A 27,656-nucleotide genomic window follows, 5' to 3' on the forward strand; every position below is an offset into this window, starting at 1 on the left:
AAAGGTGGGCTTATTCCTGTGTAAAGCTGCAAGGCCACGTCCACTGCTGGCTAGTCAAGAGCAACACACAGCGCAGGGCTGGGCCGGGGGAAGGAGGCCGTGTGTACAGGCCCCCCTGCACAGGCGGGAACGGGGTTGGGTATGGAGGAGGCGAGGCGGGAGGGGGGGAGAAGCAGGAACAGCTCCCGAGAGATCTGCCAGCACGGGCGGCCCGAGTCAGGGCAGAGGGTGGGACGTGAGCAGACAGCGGTCCGAAGGACGGACAGGCCTCCTCGCGAGCAACCTCACGAAGGCAGAACCTTTGGGACACTCCCTAAAGCAGAGCTCAAGGTTGTCCAAGGGAAGGCGTTAGGTGCTTCTTCCTGGATAAGGATTTGGTCATCTTCTTCCCTGGAAGGGGAACAACGGAAGAGATCGCCCTAGAGATCAGGGCGAGTTTAAACTCTATCCCACGAGAGGAGAGGAAGACCTTCTCCTGGCTCCCACCTGCTGCCACAGGTGATACCGGAGAGAAAAGCAGCTGTTTGGCCACTGAGAGGCGTTCCCGTTGCAGCCTGCACTGCCGGCCAGGGCAGTGGCACTGGTGGCTCTGTGTGGCAGCGAGGGGCCAGGCTGGGGAGTGCAGGCAGAGAGGCCCGCTGCTGGCTGGGGGCTCTCTAAGCAGGCGGGGCGGTAGGGAGGGATACCCACCTTCAGAGAGCTATCAGCGCCGAGATAGGAGAGGAAACGGCACTAAATATGCCAGGAAAGAGGGGCCATTTTGGGGGAAGACGAGGGGCTCCCTGATGTTATTCTCCCCTTGAGAGTAAGAACTTGGGTATCTGCGGTGGCGTGAGAGGCAGGAGCAGAAACAGTGGTGAGAGGTGACGGAGAAGAGCAGGCAAAGCCTCCGGCTTTTTTCTATGAAAGAAAAACTCGAGTCACTGCCATGAGATCAAGAGATTAAGGTCAGGATGTAGCCAAGTCCAAAAGCCCGGAGAAGCCAGAGTCCCCGTGGTAGGCCCCATTCACACCTGTTCCTGGTCCTCTCAGCCCCTCACTGGCAGCAATGGAGTGAGGGAGACAGCCTTCCTCCCAGAGTCGTCTGGTCCCCTGCCACAGCTCTGCTCTAACTGTGGATCCATGACAGCACAGCCATAAGGAGCTCCCTCGCTTCTTTGTGTCGCGGCACCAAAGACCTTCCCAAGGTCTCCATCCGAGCATCCCATCCACAAAACGGGAGGCTTTCCGAAGCCTGTCTCTACGCCCAAAAGCCCAAATCTACACCGAGTCCATTCCTCTTTGGGAAGCAGCCAGACCCTGACCCAGGGCTCCAGAACTTTCAGAAAGGTGGGTATAAACACTCCACCATCCAACTGTTGAGCGTGTGGTGGTGATAGTGGTGCCGGTGTGTGCCTCTGGCATTCCGCTGGAGGAAAGTCGAGGAACGCTACGCGGAAGGGTTCTCACTCTCGCGAGAGCCGAGAGCCGAGTGAGCGGGCGGCAACTATGGGAGCATGCGCCTTGTGCCCAGGCATCCGCCGGGGCTTCTCACAGCATCTTCTTCCCGCTGCTCCGTCCTGGCCTCCTGCTCTTCTAGGAGAGAGCGGGAGGGGCAGCGTGGCCCTCTCCTCCCCAAGGTTCTGTGCTCTCAGGGTGCAGCCTGGCACGGGGAGGGCTGAGGAGGCCACAGCTCTGAGGGCACCTGGTAAGCGGCGTGAGACCAGGGAGAGGACAGGCCTGAGAGAAGTGTTCTGGCTTGGGAGTGCAGGGACAGCAGCCACCAGAGTGACCGCCCGCGTGGGAGTGCTGGCTGTCCCCACACTTCGTCCTCCGGCTCAGGACCCCATTGGAGTAGCATCCGGACACGCTTGGGGGAGAGTCGGCGATTTCACACTGCAGCGCTTCTCTGAAGAACCTGTAGGCGCCACGATTGTGCTTACATACAGCTAACATAACTCTCTTCCTCTGTGTGCTGCTGGCCGTGATCTGCTGGATTGTATGAGGAGCTTGCCCAGGCTTTTCCGCCGCACCTTGCTCTCCATCTGGACTTCGTAGTGGTACAGGACTTCGTCCCTGCACACCACGTCGAACCGGAAAAGAGGAAAGGCGACATGGACCGAGCTGTTGTGCCCCCAGCGATGAGAGGTAGTCCATCATTTCCTCGTGTTGCTCTCGGTCCTTGCAGACCCAGTCGCGTCGCTCATACATGGTTTACGTGTTGGTCAGGTCGAAGGTCCAAACAGTGACTGGCTCCAGGCCAGACACTCGCTTACATTCAATGAAGACATTTAACCCATTCCCATCATATTTCTCGAACACTGGGAAAGCCTCTAAAGGGTCTCCAAGCCTAGTCTCTTAAAGCTCTTTTGTCTTTGAATTGCCCCAAATGCAACAAGCATAAAAACGCCAGGAAAGAAAACGTAGAAATAACACCATCTGAAGATTTCACTCTGAAAATGTTAAAAGGATTCCTCCCCCAGCCTGTTTGTTTGCAATGAGTCTCCACTTTAGTTGTCAGTGTTTTTAACATCCAAGAATCTTATTGTTTTTTTTTTTTTTAAGTTTAACCGTTTTTTTTTTTTTTGGTTTTAACCAATTTTTAAATTGAAGTATAATTTATCAGTTGTCAGTTTTTGCCTCCTCACTGATTGATGAGAAAAATAATTCAGTACGAGTTTTGGTATGAAGGTGGATTTCAGTCTGGAAATTTATGGGGAAGTCTATCCAAATGTCCTAAAGTTAAGCAAGAATAGTCATTAAATATGCAAAAATAAAAATATCATATGATAGGAATCAGAAAAAAATAGATGCCATAATAATTGTAGCTATAATAGCATTAAAACAATGATTTTTATCAGTGACATAAACCAACGGTTTATTTTGGATGGGCTACAACTTAGTTTTATGGTTCTCCCTTGTTCAATTTTGGAATCTCTAGTACAAAAACTACAGATATCTGGGGGCTTTGATCCATGATGAAGCCAAATAACTGTCCAATTTCTGTTGAGATGGATTGAAATTTGAATACCGGTTTTGTGGCTATAGTATGCCACCTGCTTGGTGTATTTAAAAAAAAAAAAAGAGAAAAACTGTTGTTCTGCTTGAAAGCTTTCATTGTTTCACTACATTTCAAGTAACTTTGCGAGTAAAAGATGCTGGACTTTGGTGATTGTATTTCAGCCATCAGTGTATTTCAGCCATTTGGAATACATTGCAGAGATAGGACAGCTGAATATTAGTAAAACCCAGCTGGTGAAAATTATTGCACTCCCATTCTCCCATTTATGAGACAATCTCTTAAATCTCTGAATTGGTTTCCAGACTGCAATCCCATAATCCCATTGTGTTTAGGAAAAAATGAAAGATCTAGCAATGGCCAATTTAAAAAAGGGATCATTGGAGTTGAAGGCAAGGGGTGAGGAAAATGGTAGGCTATTATTTGAAATCTCATGGTGTGTCAGTTAGCTCTTACTGAATAACAAATCACCCCAAAACTTAGTGGTTTAAGACAACAGCCATTTAATTGATTCTTGTTTCTTTGCATCGGGAGTTGGAATGCACAGGGTGATTCTTCTGGTTTAGGCTGGCTCTCATTTACTGGCAGATAAAAGACTGCAGTTAGCTGTTGGTCAGCTCTGCTTCCGGGGGTGGGGGTAGCTCTTGGCTTGGGTGGCAAGGCTGACTGGCCACATGCCTTTCATCATCAATAGGCTCGTTTGGGCTTCTTCATGTGGTGGTGGTGGTGGTGGTGGTGGTGGTGGTGGTGGTGGTCTGAGGGGAAGCCCCAAAGCACAAGTGTTTTTCAGTCCTTGCATCATGTTTGCTAGCATCCCATTGGTTAAACATGTCCCATGGCCAAGTTCAGAGTCAAGTTTGAGGGCGCTCAAACTTCCATGACAAAGAGGGTATGAATACAAAGAGATGAAGCATGTGTGGCCACTTTTCCCAACCTACCGCATATGGTTTATTGAGTAAGATCAACCATTGAATTACGTGGGGAATCCTGATTGTATAATTTTGGCACAACTCAAAATCTGTCATGTAAAAAAATATTTTGGAGATTTGGTCAAAGACAGGATATGTTCAGCTAAAATTAATACTTTGTCCAAAAACTTTTGGAAACGTCATTTGGCTGATCAGACATCATGAAATTCAGTCAGAAGGGGTTATGAGCTCTCTCTGCTCAGAGTCACTGTACTCTGTATTAGAAAATGCTGAGAATTGTTGTTTGGGTTCTAGAATGGCTATCTTAGATAATTCAGTGTAACCCATCCTAGCCTTTTGTGTCTAGAATTTTAGTAAAAGTATGTATTTTTAGCTTATATGCTTAACGTGTGTATAATTATAGCACGGATGACTTTTAGTGAAGCGGTAGTCGTAAAGGCAAGTTAGAATACAATATTGCAGTTCTAAAAGGTTGAGAATTATTGATTCAGAGAGCTGAAAAAGGCATTTTTCCATCACTGCCTAATATTAGGGTGAGACCAGAGTGTGACCCCTATCACTCACTTTTGGAAAGGGGCAGAAACTGCTCCTAGGTGATAGGATTCATCTAAAAAATAAAATACAATTATATTCCCCACCCCATCTATTCTAGCCCACTCTACCCAAAACTTTGCTTTAGTATTTCAGGAAGTTCAAGAGGTTTGAATTTATTTGGTTTTAAGAAAATAACCTAATTTAGTTCTTATCATCTAAATAATTAGCACCAATGTACATAAACTAAATTGTTTTCCCACTTAGTATGTCAAATAAGAGCTTTCTTTTCTGCATTAAAACTTCCCTAAGTGACTCTCTCTTTGACTACTGCGCAGTGACTCTTTCCATCTCTTTTAAGGAATTTGTCAATTTTCAACCCTCTTTTTATGTTTCTTTCTTGCTGTCACATACCTGTTGCTCCAGAATTGGTTTGTGATGTCAAGCATGAATAGAATGCTAGATGCAGCACAGCCTCAGTAATTAGCATTACTTCGGAGGATTGATTTGAAGCAGTGAAAGGTTTGAACCCAAGCTACTCTGAAGAAAAAAAAAATTATCGAATGATGTTTCCACACTCTGTTGAGCTCTTTGGATGTTTAAAAAAAAACAGTGAAAGCCAGTGGTACCTGACTTGAAGGAATTGAAGCTCCATTTCAAGACCTGCTTATGAAAAGAAAAAAAAAGAGACTAGGAAGAAAAGCTGTACTGCATAGCTAGAGTGGGTGGAATGGATCTTGAAATTCAGAGATGAGCAACTCCATAAAAATTACTAGGAAAATTAGTCTTTCTTCAAGGAAGTGGGACTTGAGTGAAACTTATAGGAAGTGGAAATTCTCAACATGAAAGTGACTGAGGCATTGAGACCCTAAATCATAGCTGTTGGAGCCCTAAGGTTGGGAAGCATCTGTTTCCTAGATTCTGCTTTCAGAATTCATTCCAAGGTCCTGAAGCACCAAGGACAGAAGGGGCAAACCAGCCGTGCAAGCCAGGGTCAAACTAGCATGGGATGTCCAAGGGCCAGAAGAAGAGTAGCCTGACTGAAGAAGAGGTTATACTGGGGAATAATTGGAGCCAGTGCTGGGTACATAAATAGAGCTGGATTAAGGAGAGCCTTGATTATCCATGAGGATCTTGAGTGTGATTTGTATACATTAGAGACTCAGAAATGTTTGAAAAGAAATATATATATATATATATATATATATATATATATATATATTTAATGTTAAATATATATTTAGTATTAGAGCACTGAACTTATAGTTATTTGACTGAAGATGGGCAAGGAGTACCTGAAGGGGGAGCCCACAAACTGCTTTTACGACCAGATAACGGTAATTAGTAACCAGCTCATTATTTATATATCAATGACAGCAGTTGAAATTTTTTCTCTATTGGTTCCCCAATTCTGCAATCTTGTTAATACTTGCAATTGCCTCAGTAATACTTTTTGCGTGTATGGTACCACTGGAAGCTTCAGATTCCCCAGTTCAAACAACGCCAACTTCAAGTTAGTGGTATCTAACTCAATAAAGTGTTATGTATGTTGAATGGTTATCTTAGAACTCTGAAGAGCTAGACAATAGAAATTATGCATTTTGATCTCAGGCTGTCTTAACATTAATCAATGTGCTGTTATTACCGAAAAGGTAGTGTTATAGACAGAACTGTGTTTTCCTCTCCCCCAAATTCATATGTTGAAGCCCTAACCCTTAAAGTGACTGTATTTTGGAGGGCTTTTTGGGAGATGATTAAAGTTAAAAGAGGTCATAGGGGTGGGACCGTGATCCGACAGCATCGATGTCTTTATAAGAAGAGAAAGAGACACCTAAGAACTCTCTCTGTGTGAGCAGAGAGGAAAGCCATTGAGGACACGGTGAGAAGGGGGCCATCTACAGGTTGGGGAGAGAGATCTCACCAGAAACTGAATTTTCCAATGCCTGCTCTTGGACTTCTAGCCTCCAGAACTGTGGGAAAATAAATTTCTGTTGTTTAAGCCACCCAGTCTGTGGTTCTTTGTTATGGCACCCTGAGCAGACTAATACAGACAGTAACCCTCAAAATGAAGGACATTAGGCACGTGTGCTGGGGCTTACAGCTGCTTAATATGCCTTGTTGTCCATAACCAATTTCTAGGCATAGTAAGCATCTAGGGTTGCAGGTTTCTATTAGAATTACTTTAAAGAATGTGAGGTTCCAGATCTTGACTTTGTCATCCTTGTGTACATACAGTTCTCAAGTGTCAGGGGATCATTTCTTGAAAAAAACCTTAGCAAGGGCTATTGTAAATTTTGATCATGGGTGAGAAATTCATGAGAAAATTTCTCTGAGGAAGCCTGCACTTCTGTGCAGATGAGAGTAGTTATGTTTCCTAAAACAGAGTATTGATTCACGGGTTCTAATTTAAGTTGGTGAGTGACTTATCTCTTGACAATACAGGACTGACACATCTATTTGTGTAGTGAGTAGATTGCCATTTGGCTGATGGGCGTTATTTGATACTATGCCAACAAGCCCTTTCTCCTGAACAGACCTGCGTTGCAGTTTGCATTTTGTATAATAGTTGGTTTCCAGGGAGAATCAATATGATTTTGAAAGGTGATTCTCACCTACGTTTCCTAGCAGTCTTTCAGGTTTTCCATTCCCTTAAAAATTCAATTTGTGCGATTCTAAGGTTAAAGCTTTTCTGCCAGAAACTATTTGTGCCGCATGAGGCATAATAATAATATTGCCTCCCTCCCTCCCTTTCAAACTGCTACCTGTTTTAATCTCTTGGTAATAGAAAAAAATCTATTAATTCAAGCAGAACCTATTAAGATGTCTTGTTTTCAGGTTTTTAAAAAATGTTGTTTTAGGGGCTTCCCGGGTGGTGCAGTAGTTAAGAATCCGCCTGCCAATGCAGGGGACACAGGTTCGAGCCCTGGACTGGGAAGATCCCACATGCCACGGAGCAACTAAGCCCGTGCGCCACAACTACTGAGCCTTCGTGCCACAACTGCTGAAGCCCGCACACCTAGAGCCCGTGCTCTGCAACAAGAGAAGCCACCGCAATGAGAAGGCCGCCCACCACAACGAAGAGTAGTCCCCGCTCACGGCAACTAGAGAAAGCCTGTGCGCAGCAACGAAGACCCAAAACAGCCAAATATAAATAAATAAAAAATGTTGTTTTAGTAGGATACTTACTGTAGTTTCAAGATCAGTTCTGGTCATTTGGAACCGAAGCAATTCTGCCTCACCAGGTGTGATTGCAGCCTGGAATTGGTGTTCTCTGTCATAACCAGATTATGCCTAAATGCTGGTTCTTTATCTCATGGCGCATTTTATGGATTTTTCAGACAGCCTTCCTGCTCCCTGGCTGAGAGGCTTCAGCATTTCCTGAAGTTGGCTATGTGTGCCCTGGCTGACCCCTTTCAGCCTGTTTCTGCATGGCTCACCCCATCTCTCCAGCCATCCCCTGGGACAGGGTCCCTCAGAGGTCACTCAAGCCTGTCTTCTGCTGTGCCCACTCTGGCCCTTAGGAAACATGTCTCCTCCACCCACTGTGGATGCAAGCGCAGGTTTCTTCATCCCAGCCTTCTCTTCTTGCCCTGCAGTCCAAAGGCATTCCAGCCAGCTTCTCTCTGTAAGATCTTCCAGATAAGAGCAGTCCCCAGTGTCTGCACTCTCCATCCCCAGAGGACGTGGGTTAAACTCTTTCCCAGGCGCCAGGCAGACTAACACACACCTGCCTCTCAGCAAACATCCCCCTGGGGCGCCCTCCTCTGAGGTCCACCCTTCATCCTCCATTCTGTCTGAGTAGTTCTCGGGAAGCCCTGTCCTTTGGCTGGGGGTGGGAGTGGTGACTCCTGTAACAGGTTGGGGTGGGAATATAACACTGACAATTCTGTTCAGTTACCTCACCAATAACCTCAAGTAATTTCTTAGTTTCCTTTCCAATATCCTGGTGATTGGTGAGGTGTAAAGGATTATAGTTTTCAGTTTTTTGGATGCTTCTTAGCCAGTCCTGAATGTGTATTTGGCACTTCTCTTTAGAGTGTAGGGACATATGACACCTATTCATTTCAGCTGAGATTAGGAATAGTCCCATTTAATGAGTGGAATTGAGACGGGGAGGGAATTGACATAAGATTAATTACGATGAAATCTAAATATAAGCCATCAGCAACTTATAATCAAGGTAGAAAAGCAGGACAGAAAAATATGTTTTATAATTGTGAGCATTGCAATGCATGATACTAGGGACAGCTAAGCATAGATAATAAATACACCATATGCTACCTAGGCCCCTATTTTGAGAGCTTTTTATAGGACATGTACATGAAGTGACAAACTACAGGGAACATATTAAAGAGTACAGCTTAGCAAAGCATTCACATCCATCAAGTAGCATTTGATTCTTGGGTTTATTGTGTCACATCTAAGATAATGAGATTGTTAATTGAGTTTACCTTTAAATATGTATATATATAAGTGAGTGAAGGAAATGCACCAAAACTTTGTAAATAACAGTGAAAATTTGATAGAACCGTTAGCAGTTATTCTTTTTATTCTCTTAAAATAAATTTTTATTTTAGAGTAGCTTTAGATTCACAAAAGAGTTGCAAAGATAATACAGTTCCCACGTATTCTGTACCAAATTTACAGGATTATAGTGAGAATTAAGCATGAGACGTGCCTGGAGCATGGCTAGAACTCAATAAATGCTTTAACTACTATTATTATAAGTGGTAGTAGTAATATTCTGGCAACATGATATAGATGAGGAGGTAGATGAACCTGTGATTCGTCTGAGACCCACACAGTAGTTTAGAGTAACTGAGATAATGGTCAACATGAACTGTGGAGATGTTCCCAAGGTTGATAAGACTCCTTGGGTGGAGTCAAACAAGAGTCCGAACCTTGGCTTCTGTGGGCAGATAGGAAGGGCTCAGTCTATGGGCAGAGCATCAGAGCTGGGGATCCTCAATCACACATGGGCATGAGATCTTGCTCCCTGTGGCTTATTAAGCATCCATCCGTGTTATGGGCTAAATTGTGTCCCACCTCCAAGATTCATATTTTTAAAAAAAATTTTATTGGAGTATAGTTGATTTACAATGTTGTGTTAGTTTCAGATGTACAGCAAGGTGAATCAGTTATACATATACATATATCCACTCTTTTTTAGACTCTCTTCTCATATAGGCATTACAGAGTATTGAGTAGAGCTCCCTGTGCTATACAGTACATTTTTAATATTCATATGTTGGAGCCCTAACTCCCAGTACCCCAGAATGTGACTGTATTTGGTGATAGGGCCTTTGAAGAGAAGATTAACTTAAAATGAGGCAATTGGGATGGGCCCTAGTTCAATTTGACTGTGTCCTTACAAGAAGAGGAAATTTGGACACACACAGGGACACCAGGGGAAAGACCATGTGAGGACACAGCAATAAGGTGTCCATCTGCAAGCCAAGGTGGGGGGCTGCAGGAGAAACCAAGTCTGCTGACACTTTGATCTTGGACTTCCAGCCTCCAGAATTGTGAGAAGATAAATTTCTGTAGTTTAAGCCACCCAGTCTTTGGCACTTTGTTATGGCAGCCCTGGAAACAAATACAGACATTGAGCTGGGATAGGGGGACAGTAGAATAAGGTTGGCAGGTAAGAACCAAAGAAGAGGCTGGGCTAGGAGTTGGGGTGCACAGGGCCAAGAAGAGCTGGGAGCATAGACAGCAAAGATGACCCAGGGAGCAACACAGCCCCCCTTAGGATATGCAACAGGACTGGGGAGGGGTCAAAAATAGTTATTTAGGAGGTAGAAGTAGAGCCTGGTGCGCCTCTATGTGGGAAATGTATTGATAGATTCACCTCTGAGGGACTGGAGAAGGAAGGCAGAGACCCCATAGATGATGAGGTGGTGAAGGTAGGAGTGGATCATCAGTGATTTAACTGCTTATGGCATAATTTGGTTTATTATTAGGGGTTGTGATTTTTCTTTGGGTCAAAGTATGATTTTATGCTGTGTGGAGTGTGCATAAAACTGTATCTTTAAGGAATATATTTTAGTTAAGTTTATTGTAGTCTTAAGGCTATCTGAGTAGATAGGGCATTCACTCATGTTTTTCTGTTGCCTGCACTTTTTTTTTTTAAACATCTTTATTGGAGTATAATTGCTTTACAATGGTGTGTTAGTTTCTGCTTTATAACAAAGTGAATCAGCTATACATATACATATGTTCCCATATCTCCTCCCTCTTGCGTCTCCCTCCCACCCTCCCTATCCCACCCCTCTAGGTGGTCACAAAGCACTGAGCTGATCTCCCTGTGCTATGTGGCTGCTTCCCACTAGCTATCTATTTTATATTTGGTAGTGTATATATGTCCATGCCACTCTCTCACTTTGTCCCAGCTTACCCTTCCCCTCCCAATGTCCTCAAGTCCATTCTCTAGTAGGTCTGTATCTTTATTCCCGTCTTGCCCCTAGGTTCTTCATGAGCATTTTTTTTTTTTTAGATTCCATATATATGTGTTAGCATACGGTATTTGTTTTTCTCTTTCTGACTTACTTCACTCTGTATGACAGACTCTAGGTCCATCCACCTCACTGCGAATAACTCAGTTTCGTTCCTTTTTATGGCTGAGTAATATTCCATTGTATATATGTGCCACATCTTCTTTATCCATTCATCTGTTGATGGACACTTAGGTTCCTTCCATGTCCTGGCTATTGTAAATAGAGCTGCAATGAACATTTTGGTACATGTCTCTTTTTGAATTATGGTTTTCTCAGGGTATATGGCCAGTAGTGGGATTGCTGGGTCATATGGTAGTTCTATTTTTAGTTTTTTAAGGAACCTCCATACTGTTCTCCATAGTGGCTATATCAATTTACATTCCCACCAACAGTGCAAGAGGGTTCCCTTTTCTCCACACCCTCTCCAGCATTTATTGTTTGTAGATTTTTTGATGATGGCCATTCTGACCGGTGTGAGATGATATCTCATTGTAGTTTTGATTTGCATTTCTCTAATGATTAATGATGTTGAGCATTCTTTCATGTGTTTGTTGGCAATCTGTATATCTTCTTTGGAGAAATGTCTATTTAGGTCTTCTGCCCATTTTTGGATTGGGTTGTTTGTTTCATTGTTATTGAGCTGCATGAGCTGCTTGTAAATTTTGGAGATTAATCCTTTGTCAGTTGCTTCATTTGCAAATATTTTCTCCCATTCTGAGGGTTGTCTTTTCATCTTGTTTATGGTTTCCTTTGCTGTGCAAAAGCTTTTAACTTTCATTAGGTCCCATTTATTTATTTTTGTTTTTATTTCCATTTCTCTAGGAGGTGGGTCAAAAAGGATCTTGCTGTGATTTATGTCATAGAATGCTCTGCCTATGTTTTCCTCTAAGAGTTTGATAGTGTCTGGCCTTACATTTAGGTCTTTAATCCATTTTGAGTTTATTTTTGTGTATGGTGTTAAGGAGTGTTCTAATTTCATTCTTTTACATGTAGCTGTCCAGTTTTCCCAGCACCACTTATTGAAGAGGCTGTCTTTTCTCCACTGTATATGCTTGCCTCCTTTATCAAAGATAAGGTGACCATATGTGTGTGGGTTTATCTCTGGGCTTTCTATCATGTTCCATTGATCTATATTTCTGTTTTTGTGCCAGTACCATACTGTCTTGATTACTGTAGCTTTGTAGTATAGTCTGAAGTCAGGGAGCCTGATTCCTCCAGCTCCGTTTTTCTTTCTCAAGATTGCTTTGGCTATTCGGGGTCTTTTGTGTTTCCATACAAATTGTGAACTTTTTTGTTCTAGTTCTGTGAAAAATGCCACTGGTAGTTTGATAGGGATTGCATTGAATGTGTAGATTGCTTTGGGTAATATAGTCATTTTCACAATGTTGATTCTTCCAATCCAAGAACATGGTATATCTCTCCATCTATTTGTATCATTTTTAATTTCTTTCATCAGTGTCTTATAATTTTCTGCATACAGGTCTTTCGTCTCCTGAAGATGCTACCAGAAAACTACTAGAGCTAATCAATGAATTTGGTAAAGTAGCAGGATACAAAATTAATGCACAGAAATCTCTTGCTTTCCTGTACACTAATGATGAAAAATCTGAAAGTGAAATTAAGAAAACACTCCCATTTACCATTGCAACAAAAAGAATAAAATACCTAGGAATAAACCTACCTAAGGAGACAAGAGACCTGCCTGCACTTCTAAACATGGCATCTCTCAACAGTTAACAACTGAATTTTAACAATTCTGTTGCTCTGTGTCAAGTTCAGTAATAAATCGTTCAATAGAACATCCTTATAGAAAATGGCAGAATAGGAAAATTTTACACTGAGAACAAAATTGACAGCCTAGTTATATTTTGAAGCTCGAACAATAGGTGAAACTAGTTGATGTCATAATTGTTTAACATTCCAAAAATTTACTCCAGTAATGATTTGTTTTGGGTTTATTTCATTACCTATTTTTTTGATGTATTCTTGTAATTTGTATATTCCCTTGTTCCTTTATTTACTTGTTTATCCCCAAAGTTAACTTTTCTAATGTTCTGGCATATTGTGAAGTAGATTAGTAGAGCACGCAGAAATAATTCGTATTGAACCTTGGATAATAACATTATGGCCAGTAGGGGGCATCAAGTAATGGTCACAAGTACAGGTTTTGAAGAGGTAGAAATATTGGTGTTCTAATTGCAGGACAATTTCAGCCGAAACATCTGTACTGAAATAATTCCATGATGTAAATGTGTTTAAAGCACCATGGTTACATTACCGAGTGATCATTTTGTGTCTTGGTCACTATAGACATGCCTTAGGTATACATTTTGAAAATAAGAGTAGTAGCTCTTATGTTGAAATGGAAATTGTTGAATTTTAACATTCTTAGGAAAAATATAAAGGGTTAAATATTTTTTAAAATGGTATGATTTCTAACTTTCGAAATATGTATATACAGCCTCCTAGCATCTCTGTCTCCTCATCTCAAATGTGGAAGGTAGAGGAAGTGCTCTCCAAGGTCTTTTCTAGTTACACAGTATCATAATGTGACAATGAGTCTCTTCATCTGGGAACACCACCGCGAAGAGAATTTAGAGCCATCCTATCTATCAGCCACTGGAGGGCTCCCTCGATCAAACCAGAACTTGGATTGAACGTGCCATGCAGTTTCTGGACCTTGCATGACTGATTTCTTAGCATTATTTATCAAAATAGAACCCTTATTTGCATTGCATTATCTTACACAGTTTTAGAGATTTTTCTAATTTCACTTCCTACCCGCTCCAATCTCTTTCTTTCTCTGGCTTTGTAGTTTACCAAGGCACCTTTTTGAGTTTTATGTCATTTAAGTCTGACAACAACCTAGGGAGTAAATATATATGTTTTTTTTTTTTTTTATGGATGAAGAAACTGAGGCTCTGCGCGACTAAGCAGCTTTTCCCGATGTCGTGCAGTAATTTTGGAGTGGGAATTTAAATCTAGGTTGTTACTCCACATTCTCTTTTCAGTCCACCAGAGTAAGTCTTGACTCAGTTCCCGGTATGTTACTTGAGAGGAGTAATTTATTAAGCTGTAACTATTCATGGATATATTTTCAAGAATCATAAGCCTTTAAAGGTGGGAGGAATTAGCTGTTCTAATTCCCCATTAACAAAAACACTTAGGGCTCTTTCCACCTCTCCAGCTTTTATTTCATCTCATCTCCTGTGTTGGTCTCATTGGCTCAGGCTCCTTCAAATAGCAGAGCATATGGTCACCGGCTTCCTCTTTTTACACTCCCCAGGGACCATGCATGAATCCCAGGGAAGGACTTTGGCCAGGCCCTGGTCACGTGCCTGCTGCTCTCTGGGGGTGGTATTACAGTGCTTGCTGTAGTTGAAAGCCTCCCTGGAGCCACAGAAAGTGGGTTCCAGGGGAAATTCTCCATGCTCTTGAGGGAACTGTTTCCAGAAGAAAAGAGAAGTAAAATGGTTTCTGAGTACGGGCTGCTGGCCCAGGGTGGGTGCCTCAGGGAAGGTCTGTGGGCAGCCCAGGAACAACAGGAGGACCTGGGTGTTTGACGGTTATCAAAGGAGTGAGGAACACAGAAAACAAACTTCACTTATCTAACTCCTTTCCTGGGGCCAGCCAATGAATGTAACCAAGAGCAAGTATAGGAAAGACCCAAAGAGTCTAGGCGTGTTAAGGGTAGAACTGCAGAAATACCCTATCAGATACTTTTTGGCTACCAATGTAACAAAACCAAGCAAAACTAAGATTCTTGGCTTTTCTTGACAGTGTAGGGCCAGTCCTCTCAGTGAGGAGGGATGATGTGCCTCCGCATCTGGGGCTTACTCCCTGTATTGAGGCTTTTACAGGACACACAGGGCTGGGAATCACAGCTTCCTGGAGGGTACCAAACTCACAGAACATGGTCTGGTGGTGCTCAGGGAGCCAGGTGAGCCATTTCTCAGAATGATGACTTAGGCGCACATTTAAATCTCTTCTGTTAATGGTGGTGTCAATTTTGGAACTTAAGCACGTTTTGTAGATTAAAATGCAAAGTAAAAAGCATTTCCTTGGGAAATCCTCTTTTCTCAATGTCTCCTTATGGCCTGCTTTATGTTTCTGTGTCTTGCTGTTGGACTCTGGGTTTGCAATGTCCAGTGCAGGCAGGTGGGAAAGAAGCTGACTAAATTAACAGGAGCAACTTTCTGCCTTTTCCCATTTCCTTTCCATTTCTCTTGTCCTTTTCATTTCCTTTAAAAAGACAAAGTGCCTGGACTTCCCCAGCCATCCAGTGGTTAACACTCTGTGCTTCCAATGCGGGGGGCGTGGGTTCGATCCCTGGTCAGGGAACTAAGATCCCACATGTCGCACGGCCAAAAACAAAACAAAAAGAACAACCAAACAAGAAAAGACAAAGGGCCCAATGGTTTACATGGTCTCAGGATACAGGTTAGTTAAATTCTCCATGCTCAGGCAGTCTCTTTACTGTTGCCTGAGGGGGATCTTTAAGATCTACAGATTTTATTAGGACAACAAAAGGATTAGTTGAAAAGATATGAACCCATGGGATAAAGTGCACCTATTGATAGAAGAGTTAACTCAAGCATAACTACACACAGAGAAATTATTTTGAAAATACTGTTGTAACAATTTGGGGCCATCTAATCCCTCTACACTGTGCTGTGGGCAAAAAACAAAAACCAAACAAACAAAAAAGACAGAGAGAGCCTGAGAGATGAGGTGAGTGCTCTGTCCTGGCCCTTGTTCTCTAAACTTTCATGGCACTGGTTCCACATCTGCTTGAGGTCCCAAGTGTGGACACTCATCTCCACTGTCTTTCTATTCCAACTTGCTCGAGGATGAGCTCAGATTTTCTGCTTCAGTGTCATCAGAGTTCTGCAAGTATGCTGGTACTGTGCTTGTTATTTCTTTTTTATGTTATTACTTGCTGTTGCTCAAAGTATGAAATGCAGGAGATTTCATCCTCCTGCCAGTTTCTCTTCAGATGGTTTTGGTTGAGAATGTTCTGGACTGAGTTACATGATTCTGTATCATGCAGAGGGTGGTCCCTAGACCAGTGACATCAGTATCACCTGGGAATTTGTTAGCAATGCACAATCTCAGGACTCACTCCAGACCTGCCAAATCAGAAATATGAGAAAAACGGGCTTTTACTGCATTTTAACACACGGTATTGAAAATGCTACTTAAAGTCTCTCTCTTCCATTAGACTTAAATTTCAGTTAGGGAAGGAATCTGTATTGTCTAGCTCACGGCTGAATATCTAGGACCTAGCATAGTTCTTGGCAGATAGTAGGTTCTCAGCAAATGTTTGCTGAATGATAAATGAATGGATATCTGCAGAGTAATGGTTGTTTGCTTAACCTAGTTATTAAGTAACCAATGTGTTTAGAAGGGCTCAATTGAGGAGTAATGCTAACAGTGCAGACAAATGAGGTGTGTAATTAGCACCTCTGATCCTGTTGCTATTTCCCAGAAGAGATTTTCTGCCCAGTTGACTGTGATTAAGCGAAGGTAGACAACCTCCAAAGTGTGAAAAGGATTGGCCCATTTGGCAAAGAAAGTGACCCTTGTTCTCTCCTGCTACTGTATCCTCAAATTGTGAGATTGATGATCTGCCCCTTGGCAGTCTGAAACTTTGCTCTCTTTTGATTGAAAAAGGTCAAATTCCAGTTAAATCTACTGATTTGTCTGTCCTCCAATTTTATCTCTGAAATTGAAAATCTCCCCACCCTCTCTTCCCCCTCACTTTCTTTTCTTCTTTGGTACAGACTCCCCCCTTACCGCTCTCTGGCTATTCCAACACCTGTCTACCTAGTCTTCATTCTTCCAAACCCTTTCATTCAAAGATGCTTTCCAAACTGCAGGTCTGGTCATGTTCTCCTTTGGTTAAAATCCTCAGGCATTTTTCTGCTGCTTGCAGGATGAGATCCAGTGTCCTCAGAGAGGGATTTGAGGCCCTTCATGGACCTGGCTGCCCGGCCAGCCTCCTCTCCTGTCACTCTCCTTCCTAATCCACACTCTGGCCACCACACACCACATCTCATTCCCCAAACACCGTCTGCATCTCTGTATCTCCATGCTTTTGTTCATGCTGCTTCTCTGAATAAATTGTTAGCCTAGTGAGCTCATATCATGTTCCGGTTCAAATCTGGAGGGAAGGCTCCCCTCTCCTATCTCCCACAGAACTGTTTATTTCTTTTCTCTGCTCACATACCACACTGTACATGTATATATTATGCAACGCATCATGCTCTGTTGTAATCACTTACTTGTTTACTTCACTTCCTCTTCCAATATATCATATTTTCCTTAATGGCTGGACTGTGTTTTGTTCACAACACAATGTGATGCAAAGCTTGACACAGAGATGTTAACAAAAGTTAGTTGATTGAATAAACTTAATCTTCAAATTATTTTTTTTAGTAGACTAAATCCCTACCCACCCTTGCTGGACTTTAGTAATTTCTCCTGGTTATTTTTATTAAGAAAGGGCTCATCTCACTGGAAATATGCCCATTTGCTGGAGTATATTCAGACTTCCAACATTTTTTAAGTTGAAAGAAGGTGATTCTATTCCCCTAGGATGGTTGTGACTGTTAAGCCTGGCTGAGTACATAGTGGTTGTTAATGTCATAACTCTGCTCCCCAAAGCCCTCAAAACACTCGGAGAAGATACAAGTGGAATCAGTGAAGCCTGGTCCACAAACCCTTTAAAGATGCCTGTTAGTGCTTGTCATGGACTGAATATTGCATCTCCCCAAAATTCATATATCAAAACCCTCTCCCCCACAATGCAATGGTATTGGGAGGTGGGGCTTTTGGGAGGTAATTTGGATTAGATGAAGATCAGAGGGTGGATGGATCACACACGAATGGGATTAGTGCCCTTATGAGAGTAATGAGAGAGCTTGCTTCCTGTCTCTCTCTCTGCTCTCTGCCATATGAAGATTCAAGGAAAAGTCTGCGGTCTGTAACTCAGAAGGGGGCTCTCACCAGAACTGACCATGCTGGCAGTCAGCTGATCCCAGACTTCCATCCTCCAGAACTGTAAATTTCTGTGGTTTATAAGTCAACCATTTCTGTTGTTTCTACGGCATTTCTGTTGTAGCAGCCCTGATGAACTAAGACATTACTTTGATCTCTCTGCCCACTGGCCCTCCCACCCTGCCCTTCCTTACTACTTTCCATTCCCAAGGCTAAGACTTAAGGAAATCAACATCACTTGCTCCTTGGGCAAAGAGTAGGTCACTTTATCCTAGGAACCAAAACAAAAGACAAATAACAACAACAATTGAAAAAAACCTATAATGGATAGAATTGAAATCCATGGAGTAAAAACTAATTTAGTTTCGTGAGGGTAACTGAAGGGTATCAGGGAGTAATGGAAACAGTGTAGGTTTTCACCCTAGAAAGGTCACTGGAAAGAAAAGACTTGAACCTGGTCCAACGGCACTTACTGTCCAAATGGAGCCAGCGTGCCTGTTCCAAAAGCTCTCGGCTCAGAGGCCTGGGAGCTCTGTGTGACAGGGCTCCTGTGGTTGGAAGAGAGAACAGTGCAGGTTATGGCAGGTGGTGGTGATTGACTGTGATGGTAACTGCTGTTAAAAGAGAGACAGGAGTCTCTGGAACATTCTTACAGCTAAACCTCAAGGATCTGGAGCATAGTTTGGGGACCGGAAGGCTGTCAGGAATTGTAAGAGGCAGCTCTTGATGACAGGTGACACTGTTAGTTCCTTGGCAGCAGGAATTAACTGAGCTTCATTCTACCCCTTTGCCATGGATGCGAGGTGGCTACTCTTTTTTTTCAACTTCCCTTTGCTTAGCTTTCTACTCCTGCTTCCCTTGACAGCGGAATGTCTCTTCATATATTTTTTGTTCAAATTTCTGAGAGGTAAGAATGTCATCGTTGCAACTGATCACTTTCTGTCTGGGGGGAGCTTTTGTACCAGGCTACCCTATAGCACACAGCCAGCTTGTAGACACAGTTGTTCTTGGGGCCGGTGCCTGCTGCCCTGACCAATCAGCTGACGGATGATAGGGGAGAGGGTGTCACATGGTACCACATGGTGGACTGTGGTTCAAGAACCACCTAGAGCTGCTTTACTCAGCTGGGCCTGTGTCTCCTAACACATTTAGAAGGAGTTTGTGGGCAAGTCAGGTGTTCTAAGGCAAGATGTCTTGGGTATAGACATATTTTGGAAACTCTGATCATGATTTCTCCTAGGTATTCCCAGTGAGGCTGAGAGCGTCATAGGCTCCTATTCCAGTTTGTACTGTATCCAACAATCATACATGAAATGACATGTGCATACATGGTACACCTGACGTTGCATTTCTAATTGGACTCATTCAATCAAGGACACTTGCCTGTATCAAACGTACCTTTGCTTTCCTTACTGTGCTTGAGGACATTGTTTTTGTTTCTGCGGGTATGTGTGTGTGTGTGTGTGATTAGAAAGGGAAGTCAGGTCTTATTAGTTCTTCATTAGTGAGAAACTGATAAGAAGTATTCAGGTAAAGTTGTCAGGTAAGAAGACTCATGCTGCCTCAAAAGTTTTATAGTCTGTGTCAACACCATTTACCTTATGGATGTTCTTTTTTTAATAAATTTATTTATTTATTTTATTTTTTGGCTGCGTTGGGTCTTCGTTGCTGTGCGCGGGCTTTCTCTAGTTGCGGTGAGCAGGGGTTACTCTCTGTTGCAGTGTGCAGGCTTCTCATTGCAGTGGCTTCTCTTGCTGCGGACCAGAGGCTCTAGGCGCATGGGCTTCAGTAGTTGTGGCATATGGGCTTCAGTAGTTGTGGCACGCAGGCTCAGTAGTTGTGGCTTGTGGGCTCTAGAGTGCAGGCTTAGTAGTTGTGGTGCATGGGCTTAGTTGCTCCGTGGCAGGTGGGATCTTCCCGGACCAGGGCTTGAACCCGTGTCCCCTGCATTGGCAGGTGGATTCTTAACCACTGCGCCACCAGGGAAGTCCCTGGATGTTCTTCTTGTTCTCTATAAAACACCTCTTTTTCCCCCACCCACACAGTACAGCTAGAAAGGATGGCTGATGGTTCAGCTTGCAGCCTTAGCTTTTTTATATCACTGCTTCATGCCTCTGAATGTGTATTTTATCAGCATCCTTTTTTTTTTTTTTAACTGACCTGCATAAATACTTTTGTTATATTGCCCGACTTGTTCTCCTTTGTTATCCAAATTCCAACTCAGGCTTGATTGCTTAACTGAGTAATTGATTTATTCATTTGACAATTTCTTATTGAGTGCTTAACCATGAACTAGAAACACTTGGGGTCACTGGTCTGTTTATTATTAGGCTGCTTACAAGTCTAAATTTTCCTCAGAGAACTGTTCCCATCACCATTCCTTTGGATGTCTTCATAAATTGGCATTTCCTAAATCATCCCTTGACATATGACTATTTGATACCACATGAACTGGAAAAACATGTCCATATGACCTTGTTTCTTGTATCCATGTTGTTCATACATTTTCTCTGAAGAACCATTCATTCTCCTCCATTCTTCAGAGCTTCTGGTATCATCTTCACTTTCCCTAAGAATCAGATGTGCAAAATGCTCTCCTCTGCCTCATTTTTCCCTCATCCTCTTAGCAAAGGCAATGTTTATAAATCCCTCTAAAATTCTATTTTATCCAAATAGAAAATAAATATAATCAGCTTTCTACAAATCTGCCCTGAAGACCAGGGTCTCATAGTCTTCCACCTAGATTTTCTGCCCTCTTTTCCCTTTTATTTTTCCCTTACAGAGATCCCAGTGCTTAGGTAGATGTCAAACTCATGCCAGATTCTCACTTGGTGTCTGTGGACCCAAAACCATCACCAATATTACCTTCTGACCTCTACTCTTTCCATTGCTGTATTCTTGCTTTCTTCATATCATTGCTGTTATACCTTTTTCTTTTTCAATTAAAAGTTTCCATAATCTACCCACACTCATAGCAGATGGTCAGTCAATATTCTTTGAGTACCTAAGACTTTCCTGATCTTATTTTCCAGCTCCTCTTGTTGCTGTTTCTTTTGTATCATCACTGTCCTGATGCCTTCTTTCCTTTATAAATATTTGACAATTCCGCTTCTGCATGAGAAGGGACCCTCCTTACCCAGGACATACTTCTGCTTCTGAATTTCTTAAAGTCTGTAATCAATGTGTTCATTTCAATTAAATTCAACAGACATATAAATTATATAAATTGAATGCTACTACGTACCACCCTCTGTGCTGGGTGCTGGGAGCTTCCAGGGAGCCAACAGATTACTTTCCTGAAGCAATTCTCCCCTCAGAGTGATTCCCTTCTATTATGAAGGGAATAATTTCAACCCTTTTTTTTTTTTTTTTCAACCCTTTTTTATGGCAAGGCTGAGGCCTGCGGTGAATTCCCCAGGGTTTATGGGGCGAAAAGGAGGATAATTTAAGGATCCTGGATGATTTAAGGGTCCCAGGAACATCCAGTATCTTCCTTTCTACCATTTGAAATAGCTATTCTTCCTACTGACAGGTGTCTGAGATTGTCTTTTTTTTTTTTTAATTTATTTATTTATTTATTTTTGGCTGTTTTGGGTCTTCATTTCTGTGCGAGGGCTTTCTCCAGTTGTGGCGAGCGGGGGCCACTCTTCATCGCCATGCGCGGGTCTCTCACTGTCGCGGCCTCTCCCGTTGCAGAGCACAGGCTCCCGATGCGCAGGCTCAGTACTTGTGGCTCACGGGCTTAGCTGCTCCGTGGCATGTGGGATCTCCCCAGACCAGGGCTCGAACCCGTGTTCCCTGCATTGGCAGGCAGACTCCCAACCACTGCGCCACCAGGGAAGCCCTGAGATTGTCTTTTAATTCTAAGCCTGAGGTGACTTAGGTGAGACTTCAGTTTTCAAAAACATTTCCAGCAGGTAAGGATATGAGTTAGTCCTTTGAAGCATCAATATCTCCTCTTGGATGATAGACATTTTATTGGGTCCCTTTTCTTAATGATCTCTGCCAGTGTCCCAGGAAACTCTTTAACCAATGTGGTGTCTGTATGTGTTGGCCTGACCCTCATTTTGATATTGGCAGATTCAAATTAGTCTCGAGCCTTTGAAACCCTCCATGGCTTACAATAAAAGTTCATAGGCAGCACTTTCACCATGCGTAGTCTTTAAGTTCTCAAATATCCCCAAGCCAACACCGGAATTAACATTAGGCTCCTGAGCATCCCCACGCTGATGCTGATACACCTGGGGTTTTCCGCAGGTGGTGATAATGGTGGTAATGGTATTCTGGGTGGGGCAGTTCTTTATTGAGTGGGACTGGCTTTTATTTTTTAAAAAATATTTATTTATTTATTTGGCTGCGCCGGGTCTTAGTTGCAGCACACAGGATCTTTAGTTGCAGCATGCGGGATCTAGTTCCCTGACCAGGGATCGAACCGAGGCCCCCCTGCACTGAGGGCGTGGAGACTTAACCGCTGGACCACCAGGGAAGTCCTGGCTTTTTTCTAATTGCAGGATTTAGCCTCCTTGTCTCCTACTACAAAACGCCACTGGTGTTCTCTACTGAGATAACTAAATGTGCTCACACACATTCCCAAATACCTCTTAGAACCAGTGTGTGATGCTCAGACATGTTCCCATCTCATTAATCACTTTTCCTTATTTCCTGCTGATTATAGTTGATAATTTTAGGCACAGTGCCTTTTCACATGTTGCTCTTGGTGGCCCTTGTAAACCGAAAAAGACTTCATCCCATTCTCATATGCAATGGTTGTCACTGTCTCATCACTTTTAATTTAAAAATTACCTTTATTTGTATTTCTATTGTAGTCATATACTCCTTTTTTGCTGTTTTTTTCTAATGTTCTCACTGTTTTTGTAAATACTGTACATAATGAAGTTATGTGTAGAAGGCCTTAAAAATTAAGCAAACACAGCAAATAAGCAAACGCACATGAGTAGACTAAGATCAACGTGATGGTCGAAACTAAAATGACTTGTGCAGGAAACCAGCAGTTAGTTGCTGGACGTTGCTCTGCAGCTGACCTTGTACACAATTATCAGAGTTTGCAAACTGAAGTTCATAAGTGTGGAAAGCCTATACAGTTATTCAAAGCAGATAGTAGTAGCAGTGCTACTAGGGGTACTTACTGACACCAGTTACAACCAAAGCATCTCTCAGGTCTCCAAGGGAGTGACGTGTCCAAGAATTCTTTTACCAAGCACACAAACCAGGAAGTCCTAATTTATTAGTTAATGGAGGTGATTGAAATGTCACCCCTGGGTTTTACTTTTAATCTGCTAATGTTTACCCTAGAAACACCGACCATATCAGAAGGTACTGTTACTTCACTCAAGCTTTAATTTAAAGGGGCAATAGTGGTCAGTAGCAGCTAGCCCTATCAGTTAAATGAGTAAACCAAACAACAGAATTTTTTTCAACAGGTTTGATTTGTACTAGGAAACATATATAGATTCTTTGCTAAGGGCAGAGGTGGGTAGGTATGAGAAAATATATTTGATTAGGATTTATCTAGTAAATAATAAATGAAGTTTATCTAGTTAGTGAAAATGAGTAAGTGAAAATTAGTTATGCTTCTGCTTCTTTGTTTTTTATTTCTTTAGACTCTTAAAATTTTTAAACTCGTATAATCGCCAAGAATTTTCAATGATGACATATGGGGGGTGATAAGAAAGCAAGTGAGTTGCCCATATAGTTTTTAGATATTATAGATATTACAGTCATGATAAATACTAGATTTTCAGCATAGGTACAATCTCAGTTAAATCACCTGTAATTTAAATCTCAACATCCTGGCACATAGATCACCATTAGCTGGACAGCTGTCGGACTTGCCTTGTAATATTTGAGCTGCACATACAGAAACCAATATCCGCTTGTGGAAAAGACTGCTCATTAGCCCCTTGTATCCATTCTCTCCTGCTTCCTTTTATTATAAAGTTCTCACTTTTGGCAAGGCACATGGTTGCCCAACTAGAGATTCACCCTCTTATTCTCTTTTATAGCTTGGTGTGGCCGTGTGACCAAGTTATTGTCAATGGACTCTAAGGAGAGGTAAGTGTGTACAATTAACACATGACTTCCTTAAAAGGAAATTGCTCTCCATTTCTCTCTCCTCTGTTCTATGGACTGGAACGTGGATGTGATGGTGAGTCAGCTTTGGCCATGCAGATGAGGATAAGCCTTGAGGGGGCGGCAGAGCCACGAACTGGAAAGACCTGAGTCCCTGGAGAACGTCGTGGAGCAGTGTCTCCTGCTCACCCTGGGCTGCCCTCCTACCTCTTGACTGTCATGTGAGAGAGGAAGAAACTATCTTGTTTGAACTACTATACCTGGGGGTCTCTTCTTTGAGCGCAGCTTAGCTTGAATCCTAACCAGTAAAGGACATTCATCTATTCAGTGGAGAGAGAAATCCATTGTCTTTCCATGTGGAAGCATTCCTAGCAGTTTTTGAACAAAGATGGGAATGATAGGGTAAGTTTTAAAGAAAAAGGAAGTGTGTTATTACATCATGGGTTTTTAAAAGTTTGGTCTTCTCACGGAGAGAACATTGCACATTTACGTTTCTCTTCTGGGAACATCTATTGAGTGCCTACTGTGTGTAAAACACTCCAGGAGGCCCTGGGGATACAGAGATGAAACAGACACAGTTTCTGCCCTCAAGGAGCTCACAATCTACTATAGCAGACAGAAGAAATATACAAACAAATGCACTACAAGATAGGATGCATATAATAATAGAGATCCCAGTGAGGTTCTATGGGAGCATAGAGCTGGGAGAGAGGACTTTCACATGACAGAGGAGGAAAGAGGACCTCAGGAAGGCTTTGCAGAAGAGATTGCATTGGCACTCCATGATGAAGGACAGGGAGAAGAAAGATGGGAAGCCAGGGGGTCAGGTTTCTGGAGCAGTGGGGACAAATGTTAGGGGAGCTCAGAAAACAGGAAATCTCCAGACTTTTCTGGAATATGAGGTGGGTGAGAAGAAGTGCTGAGACTTAATTCTGGAAATGTGGTTTGAGGCCACATAGTGAAGAAGCCTTGAATGTTATATTTAGGAATTTTAATTTATTTTGTACTGGTGGGAAAATACTAAGGGATTTTGAGCACTGAAGTTAGAAATCAACAGGACATTCTAGGAGACTGAATCTCAGGCTTTAGCATGCACCAGAATCTCCTGGAGGGCTTGTTAAGATAGAGATGGATGCCCCCCCCACCCGCCTTAGAATTTCTGACGTGGTAGGTCTTCAGTGGGGCCCTAGACTTTGCATTGCTAACAAGTTCCCAGGTGATACTGACGCCGCTGGTCTGGAGATGTTGCTTTGAGAACCACTGTTCTAGGAAAATGTATCCGGCAGGTGTGCAGGGGCAGAGTTGCAGGTGAGGGGTCCAGAGGTAGGTGGATCAGATAAGAAGATTGGTCCAGGGCAGAGGACCAAGTTATTGGAGAAGAGGGGTGCATATACAAACATTGCTACAAGCCACAAAGAGAGAGAATCTCATTTACCTAATGTGAATGATAAAAAGCATAGTAATCCTGTTATCTGAGATTGAGAAGGTGGAAAAGGAGAAGGTATGAGTGTGGGAAATGATCATGAGTTCAGTTTAGAAAGGCTGTGTTTGAGGCACCAATAGAGTGTTAGTAGGGAGATGTTCACCAGACATAATTCATGGGTCTAGGGTTTGAGAAAGAGAGAGATCAGAATTAAAGACACACATTTTAGAGCCTCAGGCATGGAACTATTTGTGGAAATGATGGAGGTTGGGGTGGAGTACGAATATACAGGAGGTGAGAGCTGAGAATAAACCCCTAGGATGAAGAAAAGGAGGCAAAGAATGAGAAGGTAGCTGGACAACCAGGTTAGTAAAGGGATCCTGGAAGGCATGGGCTTAAACAAGAAAGGGGTGGTTAGCTGATGAGAGTGGGAAGTAGATAAGGACAGAGGAAAGGACACTGGATTTGCCCATTGGCAAGTCGCTGATATCCTTTGGGAGATCAGTTTTGGGGGAACTGGGAGGGGCATACCCAGATGGCAAAGGAGAGAAAAGTTAGTGGAAGGGGAGAAGTGGAGGTAGAACGAGCAGGTTGATGACTGGGGAGACTCAGATGGGAGAGTGTGGAATGAGATGGAGCAGGAGCTGGAAGGGGAAGTAGGGCCAGAGGATGTTGGTTCTAATGTCTAAGAGACTTGAGCAAACTGATGGGTGAGATTAAAGAAGAGTGGGGAGAGGAAGGGATGGTGGGAGGGAGGGAGAGAAAGAGAGAGAGAGAGGAAAGTAGCAAGATTACAGAAAATTTGAGAGGGGATAGAATTAAGGGGTAAAACATGGAGGTGGAAGCGGGCAGGGGGCAAAGCAATGTCTTCTCAACAAACAAAGAAGAGACGTGATCTGGGGGGAGTGAAGAGGTGGGAGAGGCTGTGGATGAGAGGTCAGGAGCAGAGGTCTAGAACAGTCACTTACTGAAGAGTGTCCAAGAACTTACACACTTTCAGTCCCTTCTGTCATCACTCTTGACTTAGTGACGAGCTCCACCATATGACCAGAGCCATCAGTCCAAGTTGGCCACGCACTGTGTGGCCTTGGGTCCCGCCTGCAGCCTCCTGGCCCCAGTCTGCAGTCCAGTATGGAAGCTATAGGGATTCCAGGAGACACAATTTCATACTCATTTGCTAGTGGGTGGCCTTTGCTGTAAACACAGATTTTCAATTTTTAATTTTTTTTCCAAGTGCACAGCTGGTAACTTAAGGAGCAACAGTCTCCAACAAAGTTCTTCAGGTAATATATTCTCTCATTTGATCCCCCCTGCACCCCTTAATGGGTTCAGCAGCTTAATGCTGCTTTAAAAATTCTCCAAATTAGACTTGTACTCACACCTTAATCCTGCTAGAAAGGGAGAGTGTACTCGAGGCTTAGCTGGGACACTTCTTAGAACTGGAGGAGGCCCAATGTGTCTGTCAGGTTAAATAGCAACAAAATGACCAATTTCCATGATTGTTTTATAATATTATTTGCTTATGTTTCATATTCATAGTCAAAGACCTAGGAAAGTGCCAGTACATTCATTCCAAGTTCTCTTTAGAGAATGAGGATGTGTATTTAATCATGAACTAAGAAGACATGCCAGCTGTACTATTTGTGCTGGAAAGGAGTGGGCCATGTAATCGTAATAAGTGGCTTTAGATCAGGTCTGCAAGCAGTAGATGACAGCACACCACTTTTTTTTCTTTTACTGCTTTATGTGGTCATGCAATTTCCACTGGAATTGGTAAGCATCTGGATCCATATGCTCAGAATTAATGCCACACACCAGGGCAAGTTATCAGATATTTGATTTATAAGTAATAAGAAATTCTCCAAATGAAGATTTATTTTGGTATTCTTTAATTGCAGAGTTAACTGAAATGGCTAAAAAAGTAAAAAGTATTTACTATTTTACCTTATTATTACTGCTGTGAAATTTCTGTTTTTGTATGATAGTGTTTATTTGCAATTAGGTACTACAAATAAGACCAGAGGTAGAAAACAGCACACCCAATAACAAGCCTCAAACAAAACAGAAAACAAACAAACAAACAAAAACCAAGACCACACATACTTACAAACCTCCTGAACCAACTATGTTCAAGAATTAATAAGTTGCACCCCTTACCCCCGTGCACTCACGAGGCTGGTAAAAGTCAT

General features: G+C 42.7%; 1 pseudogene; it reads right to left on the reverse strand.

Annotated features, from left to right (window-relative positions):
• Positions 1 to 1,575: 1,575 nt before the first annotated feature.
• On the reverse strand, positions 1,576 to 27,656 carry LOC137769154 (N-alpha-acetyltransferase 40-like; annotated as a pseudogene).

The sequence above is a fragment of the Eschrichtius robustus genome, chromosome 9, assembly GCF_028021215.1.
Source record: "Eschrichtius robustus isolate mEscRob2 chromosome 9, mEscRob2.pri, whole genome shotgun sequence".
Taxonomy (NCBI): domain Eukaryota; kingdom Metazoa; phylum Chordata; class Mammalia; order Artiodactyla; family Eschrichtiidae; genus Eschrichtius; species Eschrichtius robustus.